A 16,014-nucleotide genomic window follows, 5' to 3' on the forward strand; every position below is an offset into this window, starting at 1 on the left:
TTTTAGACATTTCTCAAGTTGACTGCATTTAACAGATGTTCGTTTTAGAAGAGTTCCTTTAGTGGTATAAATTATAGTAGATTCAATTGCTCATTTAAGAGTTTGACAAAGTGACTCTCTGAGAATGCCCTGGTATGTGCAGCAGAGAAAGCGAGTGCAAAAAGAAGTACATGGGGCTCTCAGAAAAAAGTCCTCTTCCCTTGTGTTTTAGAAAGTGACTCTGTCATATAAAAGTTATGCCTGCTGTTAAAGTGGTTAAACCAGCTGCATCCCATGTGCTGTAAATGCTCTTGTCTCTTATTTCTCCTGTTCAATTATTGTGTCTATAAATTGCAGAAGGCCACCTGTGCAATGCACTCATCCAGAATAGCCCCAGAGGAAGCATTAACATATCAAGCCTCATAAAGCACAAATCCTTAAATGTAAAAACTGACACTTTCATCCTACTTCAGACTACGTCTATATAGACATTAAACCAGAAAGGAATGGAGAACATTTTACTATATAATTTAAGGGCCCAATCCTTCTTCCATTGACGTCAACGGCAAAGCTCTAATTGATTTTATTGGGAAGACGATCAAGCCATAAAAGCATAATCTCACTTTAAATATTTTAGAATTCTATTCTGATTTCACTTATTCCCCCTATATGTAAGGTTCTGGTGCAATTTGAAAAGTGGTGGGAGGCTGCTCTCCCATTTACATTACCCATGCTGGTATGCTGTCTTTAGAAATGTTTTCCCAATCTAAGGAAACTTAATAAAGTACCTCTAAATACTGAAAGTGTAGGAGTGATATGGCCAGCACTGGCTGAAGGTTGGTGCCCAGATTAACAAAGCATCTGACTGTGTTTCTTTCTTTCTGTTTCCAACTCTAGAAGTCTCATTTTGAGGGCATTTTGAGAATGGTTATCCTTGTCTTGATATGCAATTATCTTCAAGAACTCATGAAGGATGGGTGAGGACCCAGAGGACTGGAGAAGGGCAAAAATAATACCTCTCTTTAAAAAGAAGAACAAAAAGGACCCAGGGAGTTATAGACCATTTAACCTGACTTTGATACCTGGAAAGATACTGGAACAAATTATTAAACAACCAGTTTGAAGCACCTAGAGGATAATAGGGTAATAAAATAACACCCAACATGAATTTGACAAGATCAGACCATGCCAAACCAAACTAATTTTCTTTTTTGAAGGGGTTTCAGACTAGTGGATGCTCTAAAGCAGTCAACATGATATATCTTGATTTTAGTAAGGTTTATGACACAGACCCACATGATATTCTCATAAACAAATGAGGGAAATGTGGGTTAGATGAAATTACTATAAGGAGGGTGCATAACTGATTGTTAGACCATACCCAAAGAGTGGTTATCAATAGTTTGTTGTCAAACTGGGAGGAATTATCTAAGGTAGTCCAACATGAGTCTGCCCTGGGTCTGGTACTATTCAACATTTTCATTAATAACTGGATAATGGAGTTCAGAGTATGCTTATAAAGTTTGTAGATGACACCAAGTTGGGAGTGGTTACAAGCACTTTGGCAGACAGGATTAGAATTCAAAAGGGCCTTCAAAAAATGGAGAATTGGCCTGAAATCAACTTGATGAAATTCAATGAAGATGAGTACAAAGTACTTCATTGGGAAGGAAAAATCAAATGCACAAATACAAAAAATGGGGAACAACTAGCTAGGCAGTAGTACTGTTGAAAAAGTTCTGGGGATCACAAATTCAATATGAGCCAACAATATAATGCAGCTTTGAAAAAGGCTATCATCATTCTGGGATGTATTAACAGAAGTGTCATACACGTAAGATATGAGAAGTAATTGCCTCACTCTATTCAGCATTCATGATACCTCAGCTGCAGTATTTTGTCCAGTTTTAGATACCATGCTTTAAGAGAAATGTGGACAAATTGGACAGCATCTCGAGGACAGCAACAAAAATGGTAAAAGGCTTAGAGAATCTGACCAATAAGGAAAGGTTAAAAACGTTGGGTATCTTTAGTCTTGCAAAAAAAGATTGAGAGAGGTACCTGATAACAGTCTTCAAATATGTTACGGGCTGTTTTAGAGAGGACAGTCATTCCCCATATGCACTCAAGGTAGAACAAGAAGTAATTGACTTAATATGCAGGAAGGGAGATTTAGGTTAGATATTAGGAAAAGCTTTCTAACTATAAAGCTAGGTAAGTACTAGAATAAGTTACCAAGAGAGATTGTGTAGTCCTCATCATTAGAGGTTTTTAAGAACAGGTTAGACAAATACCTGTCAGGGATGGTGTAGGTATACCTGGTCTTGGCTCAGTGCAGGGAGATGGACACAATGACTTCTCAGGGTCCCTTCCAGCACTACATTTCTATGATTTCTATGCCAAAAAAGATATGTTTCCCACTTCTATGCTGAGCCATTTGCCACAATAAGTACAAAGATGTGAGCTTCCCAGGTATTAGAATCTGCAGTGCTGGGCTGAATAGGAACAGACTAGATTTAGACTATACATTTCCAATCAATCCAACCAATTCTTGAGCCCTTAGACTGTCAGCTCCTTGGATAAGGATTCATCCTCTTTGAGTGTTTGGAAAACACCTAGCATATAGTGGGCACTACTGTAAATAAATAATAATATCTATGTAATGGGGACTGCATCTTAGTGTTCTTGGCAAAGGTTGTGTTTCGCTTTCCTCTGTTCCCCTATACTCCCTGATGTAACATCAGTATTTAAATACACTTTCAGCCAAGTCCTGCATGCAGGCCAATGCACAGCTGTATATTCTTAAGTACTCTGATCAGAAGAATACTACTACATGCAGCAATACTAAGATTTGCAAAAGATTAGGTCTAAATACAAAATCTGAGTTTCAGGCCCATCTTTATAGAAAATACAAGGTTAGAAAGGAAATGCTCTGGACTATAATAGCAAGGGCAACCTTGAAAAATTATACTACCGTTAAAATGAAGTACATTCTTCTAGATACAAAATGTTCTCTGTTTTTTTTTTCTTATTATTTCTTTTCTGATACTGCCATTTAAAGACAAGAGGAAGAATTTGCATGTTATATACTTCAATTTAGTAAGAGTGCTAACAGCTTTCGCTTTTCTTTTTGTAGTGGAACCTGCTCTGTATTGTTGCTGTGCTGGGTCCGTGCAGAATCTGTAAACTACAACCATGAATCTTGCAGGGGTTGTCAGGGATGGGGCTTCCAGTTTAAGGAGATTCAGGTCTGTGTACTCAGCATTAGGGATTATGTTGCCCTACCTATCTCTAGTCAGTTCCTGAGCAGTTGTAGTGCTGTTTTACAGCTCTCACAGCTCTGACTGTGAGGGCAGGTACCTCTTGCCTTCTGAGAGCTTAGAGGTGCAGTTGCCCTTCCTGGTGATTCCCAAAGATCTTCAGAAGTTGGGGGAAAGTATCCTCTACCACCGAAGATGTCTACGGTTAACAAATAGGGCTTCTGGCAGCTGATTGTGTAATTACCATCAGCCCTGGTCTGTAAAACTAAGAACATGAACCCATCTTGATTTCAGGTGGGTCAGGTTTCTATCCAAATCCTTTGTACAGCTCTGACCTCAGCATCAAGAATTGTCAATCTAACATCTTTCACTAGCACTGTATTCACTTTTTTTTTTAAGTACATTTATAGCCATCTCCGAAAGTTTGGCAGTTTGCCTCAGACCTTCACAAACAATATCCTGCTTCATTTCTCTATTGTTTAACTGTTTGATTTTTTTTTTAAATTCCCTAGCCCTATTTGTAAGACAGTTCCAAATACATCCACACACTGCAAATGTTTTCCTTTCCCTCACTGCAGCACAATTAGACCCTGTGACCTTCTATTCCCAGATGGGAAAGCAATGCCAAATTGCCGCCAACGCTTCATTATGATTATATATTGGTCTTGTGGGGCTTGATTTTTCTTTGGCTTCCCACATCCCTCCTTTATTTCTAGTTTACTAGCAACATACAACTTTCTATAACATGCCAGTACTCTCTGAAGAAAGTGTATTTTTCACCAGCTAAGATAACTTTTGGTTAATGCTAAAAGTTTTCTTTTTCATTGAAAAGTGTGTATTGTACGTTCGTTACTAGGAGCACAAAGTTAAGGTCAAAGCAGTAAAGGCTGGTCTAGGAACAACAGTCAAATGGAAATAACGAGAATGTAAAAACCCAAATAACTTTTGAAAACTATATCAGAAGATTGCATGGTCTTAGGTTCTGATCCTTCAAACACTTACATGTGCTTAACTCTATTCACATTAGTAGTCCTATTGACTTCAGAGCGTTATCTTGTAATCTTTTTGGGACAGAAACAGCATATTTATGTGTTTGCACTGCATTTAGCACAGTGGAGCCCTGATCCTGATTGGGGCCTCTGGGCACTACAGTGATAAAATATTGGAGAAGGAGGAGGAGGAGGTGGAGGAGAATTTTATTAGACTTGCACATCTGTAGCTATATTCAGTAAAAATGTGACTCTCTAGCTATCAGTTCTGTGTATGCTGAGGCCAAAAATTAACCTTTTGGTAGCCTTGGAAACCTTCTTTGAGCATTGTGCTTTTCTCAGTTCTTACTAGATATTTGGACATTACTAATTCTTCAACTTCCTACTGTCGGATGGGCAAAATCTCCCTAACTGGGCTGGAAAACCATCCCCAAAATAGCAGATATCGATTAGCTGTAGTCAATAAGAGTCCTGGGGAGTGAGGCCCAGATTCAGCAAGGCACATAAGCATGTGCTTGAGTTCCATTGACTTCAATGCATGTGCTTAAGTATTTTGCTGAATTAGGCCCTATGTAAGTACTAATGCCTGTTGGTTGGATACGTCTCCGCTTATACCCTAAGTCACTCCTCTTGGTCACCAGGGCTATTATTTTTCACCCTGATTTCTTCCGAGACTGCTATAATCCTCATTCCTATCTCCCTAATTTATCATTCCTTATGCTTCATAGAGTAAACAAATTACCATCTGTGGTAAGAAAGTAATGTATCTTAGGATATGCTATTGCAGTTAGCTAGTTGCCTAGGGCCTGACTTCCACCATTGACATCAGTGGGAACTTCATCATTGATTCAATGAGCAGAGAATCCAGCCCATAATTTTAAGCCTATAGTCTTATTTTGGCTTCCTCTGATTCATCTAGTTTAGGCAACTGTTAAAGAACTGTCCTTTTTAGTCTGTTAGTTCCTATGGCTCTGTACTTGTCCATTTTCATTTTATTGATCTCCTCAGAATTCACCGTCAATATTCTCACAATACACATGGCCTCATCAGCTGCTTGGTCTGTTCAGCTACTGTTTCCTTTTCTTCTATTTAAAAAATGTATACAACAAAGTATGTTTCTAAAAATATGCTTTAGTTCAAACACAACTTCTTGCACACACTGGTGGAATCACTGGATTAAATCCTATGATCTGTGTTATGCAGGAGCTCAGAGTAAGATGATCACAATGGTCCCTTCTTGCCTTAAAATCGATTATCGTTATTTTTATCTCCATGTAATCAAAAATATGTGACTAGACATTGCGGTCTAAGAAAAGCAACTTGCTGTTAACTTGCTGCCGTAAACCTCCTGGGTTAATGCACACCTCAGCTTTGGCCTCAACGATTATTTAGCCCAGGAAAGAGATAGCACTGCATAAATGGAAAGAATCCTTAAGTTATCCTCTAAATATTGAAACAAAATTTCAGTGAATTTCTTTTTACGCTCTATAATAGTGTCATAAAAGATGTCACAATTTCAGAATGATGGTGACTACCATCAGTAGATTCCAAAGACTCCTTGAAGACTGGAGTGAGAGAAATGGGATGAAATGTAATAGTACAAAATACATGATCATGCACTTAGGGTCTAATAACAAGAATTTCCTCTACAAGCTGGGGCCTCGTCAGTTGGAAGTGACAAAGAAGGGGAGAGACTTTGGTATGTGGGTCAATCACAAGATAACTATTAGCTGTGAAAAAGGCAAATGAACTCTAGGATATAATAGGGCAAGGCATTTCTAGGGGAGACAAACAGATATTAGTGACATTGTACAAGGTACAAGACCTCATATGGAATATCGTCAACAATTCTGGTCACCCACATTCAAGAATGATTAATTTAAACTGGTACAGATGCAGAGAAGAGCTACTGGGATGACCAGGGGAATAGAGGGCCTACCTTCTGAGAGGAGACTGGAAAAGCTTGGCTTGTTTAGTCTTACAAAAAGAAGGTTGGGAGAGGATATGATTGTGCTATAAATACATTCGGGGGGTAAAATACCAGGGAGGTTGAAGACTGTTTAAGCTAAAGGACAATGTTGGCACAAGAACAAATGGACAAATTTAGGCTAGAAATTAGAGGAAGGTTTCTAACCATCAGAGAGGTGAGGTTCTGTAATAGGCTCCCAATAGTAGTTGGGGTGGCAAACATCTTAATTAGTTTTAAAAGAAAGTTGGACAAATGTATGAGTGAGATCATAAAATGGGGTTGCTTGTGATTGTAGGAGGCAGGGCTCAGCAGCTCTGGGTCTCACTTCAGGTTTATGTTCCTAAAAGCTCATGCTTCAAGGTTTCAGCCAGCCACCTGAAGGGGTCAGGAAGGGAATCCTCCCTCCCTACCCCCACACACAGAGTATATTCTGAGATTTTTTTAATCTCCTTCCTCTGAAGCATCGGGGATGGCCATGGCTGGAAATAGTACATTAGATGGGAAGGGCCAGGTCTTGGAGGTGGCACCAAGTATTCTCTCTCTGGTGCTTGGCTCTCTGGTTCTTGTTTACATGCTCAGGGCTTAATTGATTGCCATATATAGGGTTGGGAAGGAATTTGCCCCCAGGTCCGATTGGCAGTTATCTTGGGGGAGGGTTCACCTTTTTCAGCAGTGTGTGGGTCACTTGCAAGGATAATCTGGGTATATCTCAGTTAATCATTTCCCTGCCATTGCTAGTGTTGGTGACCTGCGATATACAGGAGATCAGACTAGATGATCTGGTGGTCCCTTCTGGCTGTAAGCTCTGTTATGCTTAATTGTAATAGTAATGATAAGATTTTAATTCGGGCCACATTTCACAGTGTATTCATAGATGTAACTGCAGTCACTGGAGTCAGTGGTTACTGACCTCTTCAATATGGCAGGGTAGAAGTAGAGCTGTCTGAAAATGGCCAAGAATTTTTGTCAAGCATTTTGTCATTTCCCCCCAGTTTTTTGCTTGAAAATTTGTCCATTCAGAATATTTTTATTGGCAGTAGGGCTAACCTTTATTACCCTGATCCATGCCATGTTACTGGAGCTCAAGAATAAAGATCAGTCTTTTACTAGCTCTCTTGTGTGCCACACCTTTATTACAATGGCGGAAAATAGCTTGCACCTCATGAACTTTTTATGTTGCCAGAATAAGCAAAAGGAATGGAGATTCTTCCCCTACCCAACCCTCCACTGCAATTGCCAGTGTGGATAACATAATCATCATCAGTCGGCGATCCCTCGATTCGAGTACTGTCGCCACCACAGATTTACATATGGGTCCTGAGAAGACTGATCCTGGAACCACAGATCTGCCCACGATAGGTACAGACGTTTCCTGGAGGGTCAGCTTCCTGCTGGGAGAAAGTTCTTTCTTTCAGTGCAGTGGATAAGAAATGCTCAGATGGAGTGTAAAATAATTCTCTAAACCCCAAATCCATAAGCATCCATAAATCTCTCACTGACTTTGCATTACATACAATACAGCACATTCTGATAAATGCTCATATTCACCTTTTTTGAATGGTGGCTTTGGTTACAACATAGAGAGAGGAGAATGGGTTTGGCACAGTAGATAGGGCCCCAGATTGTCATTCAGAAGACATACGTTCCATGCCTTACTCTGCCATTGATGACTGGATGAGTCATTTCAAGATGTCTGTGCCTCTTTTTCCCTTCCCTTTGAATCTCTTGTCTAGGACCTCTTTGTGGCTGGGTCTGACTCTTACAATGTGTTTGCAGAGTGCAATGGGTACAATGGGCTCCTGGTATTGGTTGGGGCCTGTAGGCGCTACTGTCAGACAAGAAATAATAACTCATTTTGTTTCAGAGCCTACTCAGAAAATTCTCATTGGTGCAATTCCCTAAGATTAGATTTGGTTGGAAAAGAAGTCCTCCTTATTACCTCTGGATAGAAAATAAGTTGAATTAACCCCTCTGTTCACCTGATATTCAGACTTTCATACCTAGTTCAACGTATGCTGACCCTTTGTATTGTCTGCAAAACAGAGGTTTAACTATCAAGTCCAAAGTCACCAATGCCCTCTTATTCTACACTTTCTGTCACTTTTCACCAAGAGTTAGATCTCAAATCAGACCAAAAAAATCTACATATGAAACATATTTCCTGGAAACTGTTCTGTTAGCTACTAACAGTAAAAACACTTAAATTTGATATTGTAATGTTAGTAGTACAATTTCACTGAATTCTTTTTAAGCAGCTGCTATTGAAAATCAAACATTTAATATAGGATAGAAAGATGTGTAGAACAAATACATATATTCTGTGGAGGGAATGTGTAAAGACAGGGCCGGCTCTTCAGTTTTTGCCACAAGCAGTGAAAAAAACTGCCACCGCGGACGGCAAAAGGGAGAAGCTGCTGCCTATTTGCCTCTGCGGCCAGCGGGATAGAGAGGCTGCCGCCGAATTGCCCCCGCCACGGAAACACTGCCGGCCCTTTCTAACTGCCGCCCCAAGCATCTGTGTGGAATGCTGGTGCCTGGAGCCGGAGCTGTGTAAAGAATATTTGGCCCTCATTTAAATAGCCTAAAGAAAAGGGGCATTGTGTTCTCGTTTATCACATTTGTTCTTTCTATGAATGACGCACTTGTTTTCTTCAAAAGATTTTCCTTTTTGGAGGGGGGGAGGAAAAATAAGAAAAGGAGTGGGGAAATGTCCAGATGACTTGGTTGTTATATCTTAATAGCAAGTGCTACCTCCTATACATAGGATAGCAGTATTCTTTGGATTGGTTCTGTTCTGTTAGTTTGATTAAAAGATATAGCAAGACATCAGGCTTTTCAGACTTTGCTTGTACCACGGAACTGCTATTGTACTACAAACTTTCATCTTTTGTTGGTGATTGCTAAGGCATTGTACACATGGATGAAAGCTGCTTTCCTTCCATTTCCCAGCCCACAGAAATGGGAAACCAGATAATGTGATACTAAAAACACTCCCAGTACAGTGGCTCAACTTGCAAGAGTGCTAATCAGATTTATAGCTTGGCGTCTCTAAGGCTATGGCTTTATTCCCAACATTGCCAATCATGTCAGGAATCACAACTATGTTGAGATTCACATTTCCGTGGTCTCAGCATGAGACAAAAAGTCAATAATTCTTCAGTGCAATTAGCCACTGAAGGAGAATCATGAAGTCACCTTGCACACTTTAGCCACGTAAGTAGCTAGCTCATGCTCACCATCATAAAGCTATGCTATGAGATCTGGAAAGTGTAGCATGGATACCTATCTTCATCAGCAAATGTAATTTTGGACTTTGCTGCCAAAGGAGCTACAGCATAAACACATTTATTGGAAGAGTTTCATGAAATAAATTATGATCTACTGCACCAGATTGAAATGATGGTATGGCTGTGGCAGCAAGAGAAAACCAAATACGTTTGCCAGGCCCCTCAAAGCAAAACATGAGGTACCTGCTTAGGCCATGTACACACTGCAGGCAGCCATTTCTCTGCAGCTGCACCAGCAGTTGTTTAGCAAGAGCAGTGAGCAGACAGACAGACAGCGATTCAAACAAACCTGAATGGCCTTATACTTTTGGTAATGGACCACTGCATGGATACCAAATCTGTAGCTTGTGTATTAAATTAGAGTGGATAATAATATAGATACCTTTGCCTTGGCATTTCATATTTTAATTGAAAGTTATGAGTCTGGTCCTACTACAGGAGTGACTTCACTGAAATCAGTGAAATTACACTAGTGTAAAACAGGTGTGAGAAAAGAGTCAGGCCCTAGGTTTTCAAGTTTAAATATCTCTCTGCCTTTGTCCTTTGGTGCATTCTTGTAATAAATCCACAGAAGGTATTTTACCTTTCTTACCTCTTCTGGAGCAACAACTTGTTAATATACATGAAAGGGTTCCATTGTTTATTTCATAATTGTGGAGGATCTCTTTCATGTAAGATTGCTAATATTGTGCATTTATTTGCAAGTCCAACCATTCTGGTCTGCACACCTCCAAACTTCAAGAATCGGGATTCAGTTCCAAATTTTAAATTAATCTGAATGAGCTAATTCACGGTTTCACGTTGAAATCATGCAGAATTCTGATTTTTTTTTCATTATTTTGACACTAAATAAGGTAAAACTTAAAAGAATCAACTGAGGCCTCAATCTTGCCAAGACTTACACACATTCTTAACTGTATGCTTTGAGACCAGTCCCTTTCATATCAGAGGACCTAAGATGTCTGTTTTAAAGTCAAACACATGCCCAAGTTTTTACAGGGTCAGATCCTGAGTTTTTTGGTTTGGTCAAACCTGAAACTGAGTGAAACTCTGTCACAAGCCTCTCAGAGCAAAATCAAAAATAATTTCAGAAAAGCCCCTCTGATGTGTAATTGTTGAATTTTGACCAGCTTTATTGATGAGATGTGGTAGCTAACGTGCACATCAATGTTAAGAAGCACTTACAGTTAACATTATTTAGGGATGGCCTCTAGCCACAAAATTAAGATCCAAACCCAGGTTCAAATTTCTAATATCCTCAGTGTCTGGGGGCATGTGGATCTAGGATTTGTCTTGGACCTGTCTTGGTAACCCATATCATATTTTTCAACTGTTGAATAGTGTTGTTTCTCTTTGATTTTCCTGTAACTTGCTTTAAAATGTTTATATTCACATTTTCATTAGGTGTTAGCCGTAGTTTTGTTACAAGCAATATAATACTTCTTTCTGCAGTAATCTATTCTCTCTCTCTCTTTCAGTGCCTGTTACCTGGTATTGAATTGGTCAGTTTGCGATGTCCCCTGCATTGCAATAGAACTACAGGTTAGTGAGACGTGCCTCTTGTTGTGAGGAGGATTAAAGAAAATAACTACGTTTCTTAATAAGTCATTGTAAACACAGAGCTGTCCCTCCATGACCTCTAGCTGCTCTCAGTTACACATGTGCATGGAATAGATGTTTGAGACAGAAATCCTTGTAGCAGACTACACCTGCCATTTCCATCATACACCAGCAGCTCCACGGCAAGCAGTAAATCTGTCAGTGGCTCCTAGCACTGAATGACACCAGTGGTTTCATATCCAGCCGTTCTGAGTGTCAGAGCTATTTCTTTCTCCCTGAATTGACATCAGTGCTCTACAGAGAAAACTGATTCCAACTGCCTTTCTTTAGTTCCCCCCCCCCCCACTTAGCCAGCTTATTATGTAGTGAACAAATAATGCTTTTACTTTCTTTTTCACTCTGGATGACCAATTTTTATTAAATCAGATTTTAAAAAACTGGCTACAGGTTCTGGGCTATACTCAATATATAGATACACATTATATTTTCAATCGCTTTCTTGGACATTGTTCATGCTCTGAAGAGTGGCCCAGAAACGAGTGAGTAAATTAGATGATCTCTTAATAGTCATGTACAATGATTGTTTCTTATGATCTAAAAAACCAACGGCTGAAGGCCTGCTTGGTCCACATCCTGTCAGGAGTGCTCCAAATGCAAGACTCGTCTTCGCTAGGCTATTCCCCTCCAGCTGAAAAATGCCCAACTATCTCACCAGTCATGAAAATTGCAACATTTGCTGTCGATGTTAAAAAAAAAAAAAAAAAAAATGGGAAAAAATCCATTGGGTTATTGAGCAAGAATGCACAACAGGGTGTGTGCCCTGTGCAGATGTTACCATGCCATGAAGCCAAACACTAAATGCCAGCGCTACACAAAAATGATCAACATTCCAGCATGCTGGGGCACCCTATTATGATACGGTCACCCTATAATTAACAATAATTTTGTTTAAAAATATTTTAAATAAAAATATTAAATTTAATTCACTAACTTTTCTTGTTTCATTTATCTCTCTCTTATCTTCCATTTCTCCAGTGACATCACATCTTGTTTTTCTTCCATGGTTACCAGGGTAATTTGCTTTTATTTACTATTTCTTAAAAGTAAATCTGTGAGAAATACAGTTTAACTTCTATTTCAACATTTTTTTTAAAGGGACTTGATTTGTGTTTACACTAAGGTCCCTTTACGCTGCGCTGAAAGTGCAAAGGAGCCTTAAAGTGGGCATAAATGTAATTTGCACACACATTAATGACCCTTTAAATTGCAAGAATAGAACATAAAGGGCCTTCTTGTAACTGGGAATTCAGATATAAATGAATTTAATGTTTGTGTAACATTCTATGCTGGCAGCTCTGAAGTCCCTGTTGTTGTCTACAGCACAAGCAGCAGCACTGCAAACTTCCCCATAATACCACAGGAACGGGGCTCAATATTGATTGGAGGAACCATCTTTAGAGGTAGGTTTTCACTATATGGTTAACCCAGGTAATTGGCACCTGGTCTGAGTACTCAGCTTAGCCTAACCTGAGTGCAGGCATTCCCACAGCAAAACCCTGACAGAGTACTCTGTCCCCACTGTTTCTATACTCATCTGTGTGTATCTGTGGGATATATCATGGGGTTTTTTTGTGCTGAGCTGCTCTAGGTTCTTCTTCAAGTAGTGTCTCTGTGGGTGCTCCACTTCAGGTGTGCCTGCACCCTGTACTTTTGATTGCAGATTATTGGTAGCGGTGCCCATTTGGCCTGCACATGCACCTTACACATCCTCGTGCCATGTACCAAGACTATATGGGGCTGTGTGGGCGAACTGCCTTCAGTTCCTTTGCAGCTGCCTTTGGCCTGAGATGAGTCTGCAAACTGTTCCTGTTCTCTAATATTTAGCATTTACTTCGATAGTTTGTTTACAGTTACTTATGTTTCAGTATTCGTAATGTTGAAACAGTTGTTCCCTTTGTGTTTTGTTTTTCTTTTCTTTCTCTCAATTTTTTTTAAATTGTTTTATTCTTAGATATAATTAGACAGTTGTAAAGAATTTTCCCTTCTAGGGGTTATCTTCTTGGTTATTCTGCTCAGGAATGCTGGGCTCCTCTCCTGCCATGAAGCTATTCCTAACAGTACCTCCGCTGTTTGGGTGATACTCATATCCCCAGTAAGTACAAGATCTGCACATCCTTCAAGAGTAGGTACCAAAAAGATAGTGAGATCAAATTTAAACTCTTAATAATGGAGCAAACTTTATGTCCATCTTCCGATCCAGGGGTGGAGGATCTCCCTGTACATAGGCCTCCCAGAACTGCTAGTGCTCTGTCCACATCAAGATCTTGGTCAGAGGAGACCACTAGAGAGGTAGATGGTACTGTGACACTTCAGTACATCTAGGGTTCCAAAGTCTTCATCTGCATCTGCCTCTGAACATAAGGAGTATATCTACAAGCAGGTCTTGGTCACCGGCACACAAGAAGGCTATGGAGACCTCAGGTCCCAAGGGGAGTTCCATGCAAGCTCTGAGTGATGCCAGTACTGCAAAGGCAAAGAAGAGAAGTCAGTTTAAGACAGACTCTGTACCAAGTTTGGGTACCTGGACCCAGACTGCAGAGACGTGGTTGAAAGGTGTTATAAGTCCTGTCCCTAAACAATCCCTGGTACCGATATCAAGGAAGTCAATGGTACCGAAAACTGCTAGACATCCTGCAGTACCAAGAAAATTGGAGCTGACTCCCAGTATTGAAGCTTGTCCTGGGACAGTCTTTACCATCAGTACCACAAAACTTCAGGTACTCTAAGGACCTGATAGCCTCTTGAAGACCCTCTTGGTCACCGACCCCTTTATCACCAAGAGAACCATACACAGCCTTGTATACTTTGCAAGCTGAACAGCTGCTACCTCGTCTTCTCCCAGAGTATGTGGAAGAGGACTCTTCAAATTCTCAGATTTGGGTGCAAGGTTCCCCTGTCTACTCTAGAACACATCATTCTCCCTCCCACATTGATGTTTTGCAGGAGGATAGAGCTCAAATGACACCAGCATGGCAGGAACTCAGATGGATGTCTCCAGCTGTGCCTTCTGACCTCCCACACCCTCTTCTGACCTTGTTGTAATCCATGGACATTCTGTCATCAACAATTCACACCACCGGGGGGAACAGAGAAGGGTCCCTTCTCCTCAACCTCTTTACCACCACCTATGCCCAAGGAAAAGATCTTTGAGGAGCAAGAAGCAAGGGCAGACAAGGAGGTGACATCTCTTATGAATATTTCCTCATCATCACCTGATGAAGTTGTCATGCTTCCACCACCTGCTGTGGCAGGTGACTTCAGACAGTTTCAGGAAGTGATACAGTGAATTTCTGACACACTTTAGATTTCCTTAGAAGAGATTCAGAAATCCCACCACAGACTCCTAATTAGTTTACATACCTTGTCATCTATGAGAATTGCTATTCCAGTGAATTATCAGAGGGGTAGCCGTGTTAGTCTGTATCCACAAAAACAATGTGGCACCTTAAAGACTAATAGATTTATTTGGGCATAAGCTTTCGTGGGTGGTAAACCCACTTCTTCAGATGCAGTTCATTCCAGTGAATGAAGCTCTTATGGAGCCTGCTAAGACTGTTTGGCAAACCCCAACTACAATACCACCTACCTGCAAGAGAGCAGATAAAAAGTATTATGTTCTGGCCAGCTGTGATCAGGAGGGTTGGGGCAGGGCCTCCTGCCTAGTGGTTATGTTCACTTTGGTGCAATTCTGCCTAGTGGTCACAGTTCAATGTGGTGGCAATTCTGCCCAATGTTACAATTCAAATGTCAGTCTCTGTGACAGCAATCCCACCTAGGGGATTTGGTTCAATTGACGGCAGTTCTGCTCAATGTCTACAGTTCAAAAATTGCAGCACTTCAGATGTGGCGGTAGTCCCACGTAGGTCAATGCTTGAGCAGAAGTAGGCCTCCCGTCAGCTTCATTGGGCCACTTCCTATTCCAGTCCACGTCCCATCTGGCTGCCTCCCAACTCTTGGGAACATTGCCTTTGGGGCTCCCAGCCTTTGTCCCTGCTGTGAGTGCTGGGTCTCTCCTGCTTGCTGGCCCAGTGTAGGCCTGACTCCTGTCTTCCCCGGGAGCTCCTTGGGCATGTCCTCCTCTCTGGCTGGTCAGTCCCAGGCTGGGGTGCCTGGCTGGCTTTTAAACCCCGCCTCTAGTACAAGCATGCTTGGCAAGGGCATAGGGGAGGGGCCTCCTTATCCCATTACTGTTCCTTAACCTCCTCCTGGCCAGTGAGGGGTCTATGCACCTTGTCACATCAGGGAATTGGAGTTTCTATTCCCTGAACCAGCTCCAAACTCCCTAGTAGTGGAGGTTGTTAATGAATGAGGCAGGCAACGTAGCTCAAAGTCCATCCCATACAGTAAGGACCATAAGAAGCTTGATCTTTTTGACCCCAAGCCCTATGCTTCAGCCATACTTCTGTACAGAATAGCAAGCCATCAGGCGCTCATGGCCGAATACAAATACTTAAATTATAACAAATGTAATTCCTTTATTGAGCATCTGCCAGAGCAAAATTGTGACCAGTTTAAAGCCACTATTCAAGAGGGTGAGCTTCTAGCAAAGACATCACTCCACATCTCCTTAGATGTGGCAGATACTGCTGCACAGTCTATATTCACCACAGTGGTCATGAGAAGAGCATCTTGGCTGCAGATGTCAGGCTTTCCAAGAGAGGTTCAGAGTACCACTGAAGATCTCTCCTTTGATGGTTGCAAGCTCTTTGTGGACTTGATGGATAACTCTCTACACTCTTTGTAGGACTCAAGAGCCATGCTTTGGAATTTTTAGTCCTGTAAATAAGAGGAGATTTAGTAGGTCTCAGACAGCGTAAAGAGCATGCCCAGCCCCATATTCAGCCTATCATAGACCCTCTGAACCCCTGGCCAAGAGACCAAGATACTCAAGAAAGAAACCTCCATCAGCT

General features: G+C 41.0%; 1 long non-coding RNA gene across 7 annotated transcripts in view; it reads left to right on the top strand.

Moving 5' to 3' along the window:
• Positions 1-16,014, top strand: part of LOC122465568 — a 144,181-nt gene that overhangs the window by 114,128 nt on the left and 14,039 nt on the right. For all 7 annotated transcript variants that reach the window (XR_006290501.1, XR_006290502.1, XR_006290499.1 and 4 more), the window contains 3 exons: positions 10,963-11,026; positions 12,080-12,116; positions 12,425-12,504. This is a non-coding gene — a long non-coding RNA (uncharacterized LOC122465568). The remainder of the gene's footprint in view (positions 1-10,962; positions 11,027-12,079; positions 12,117-12,424; positions 12,505-16,014) is intronic.

This window comes from Chelonia mydas, chromosome 4, assembly GCF_015237465.2.
Source record: "Chelonia mydas isolate rCheMyd1 chromosome 4, rCheMyd1.pri.v2, whole genome shotgun sequence".
Classification (NCBI taxonomy): Eukaryota; Metazoa; Chordata; order Testudines; family Cheloniidae; genus Chelonia; species Chelonia mydas.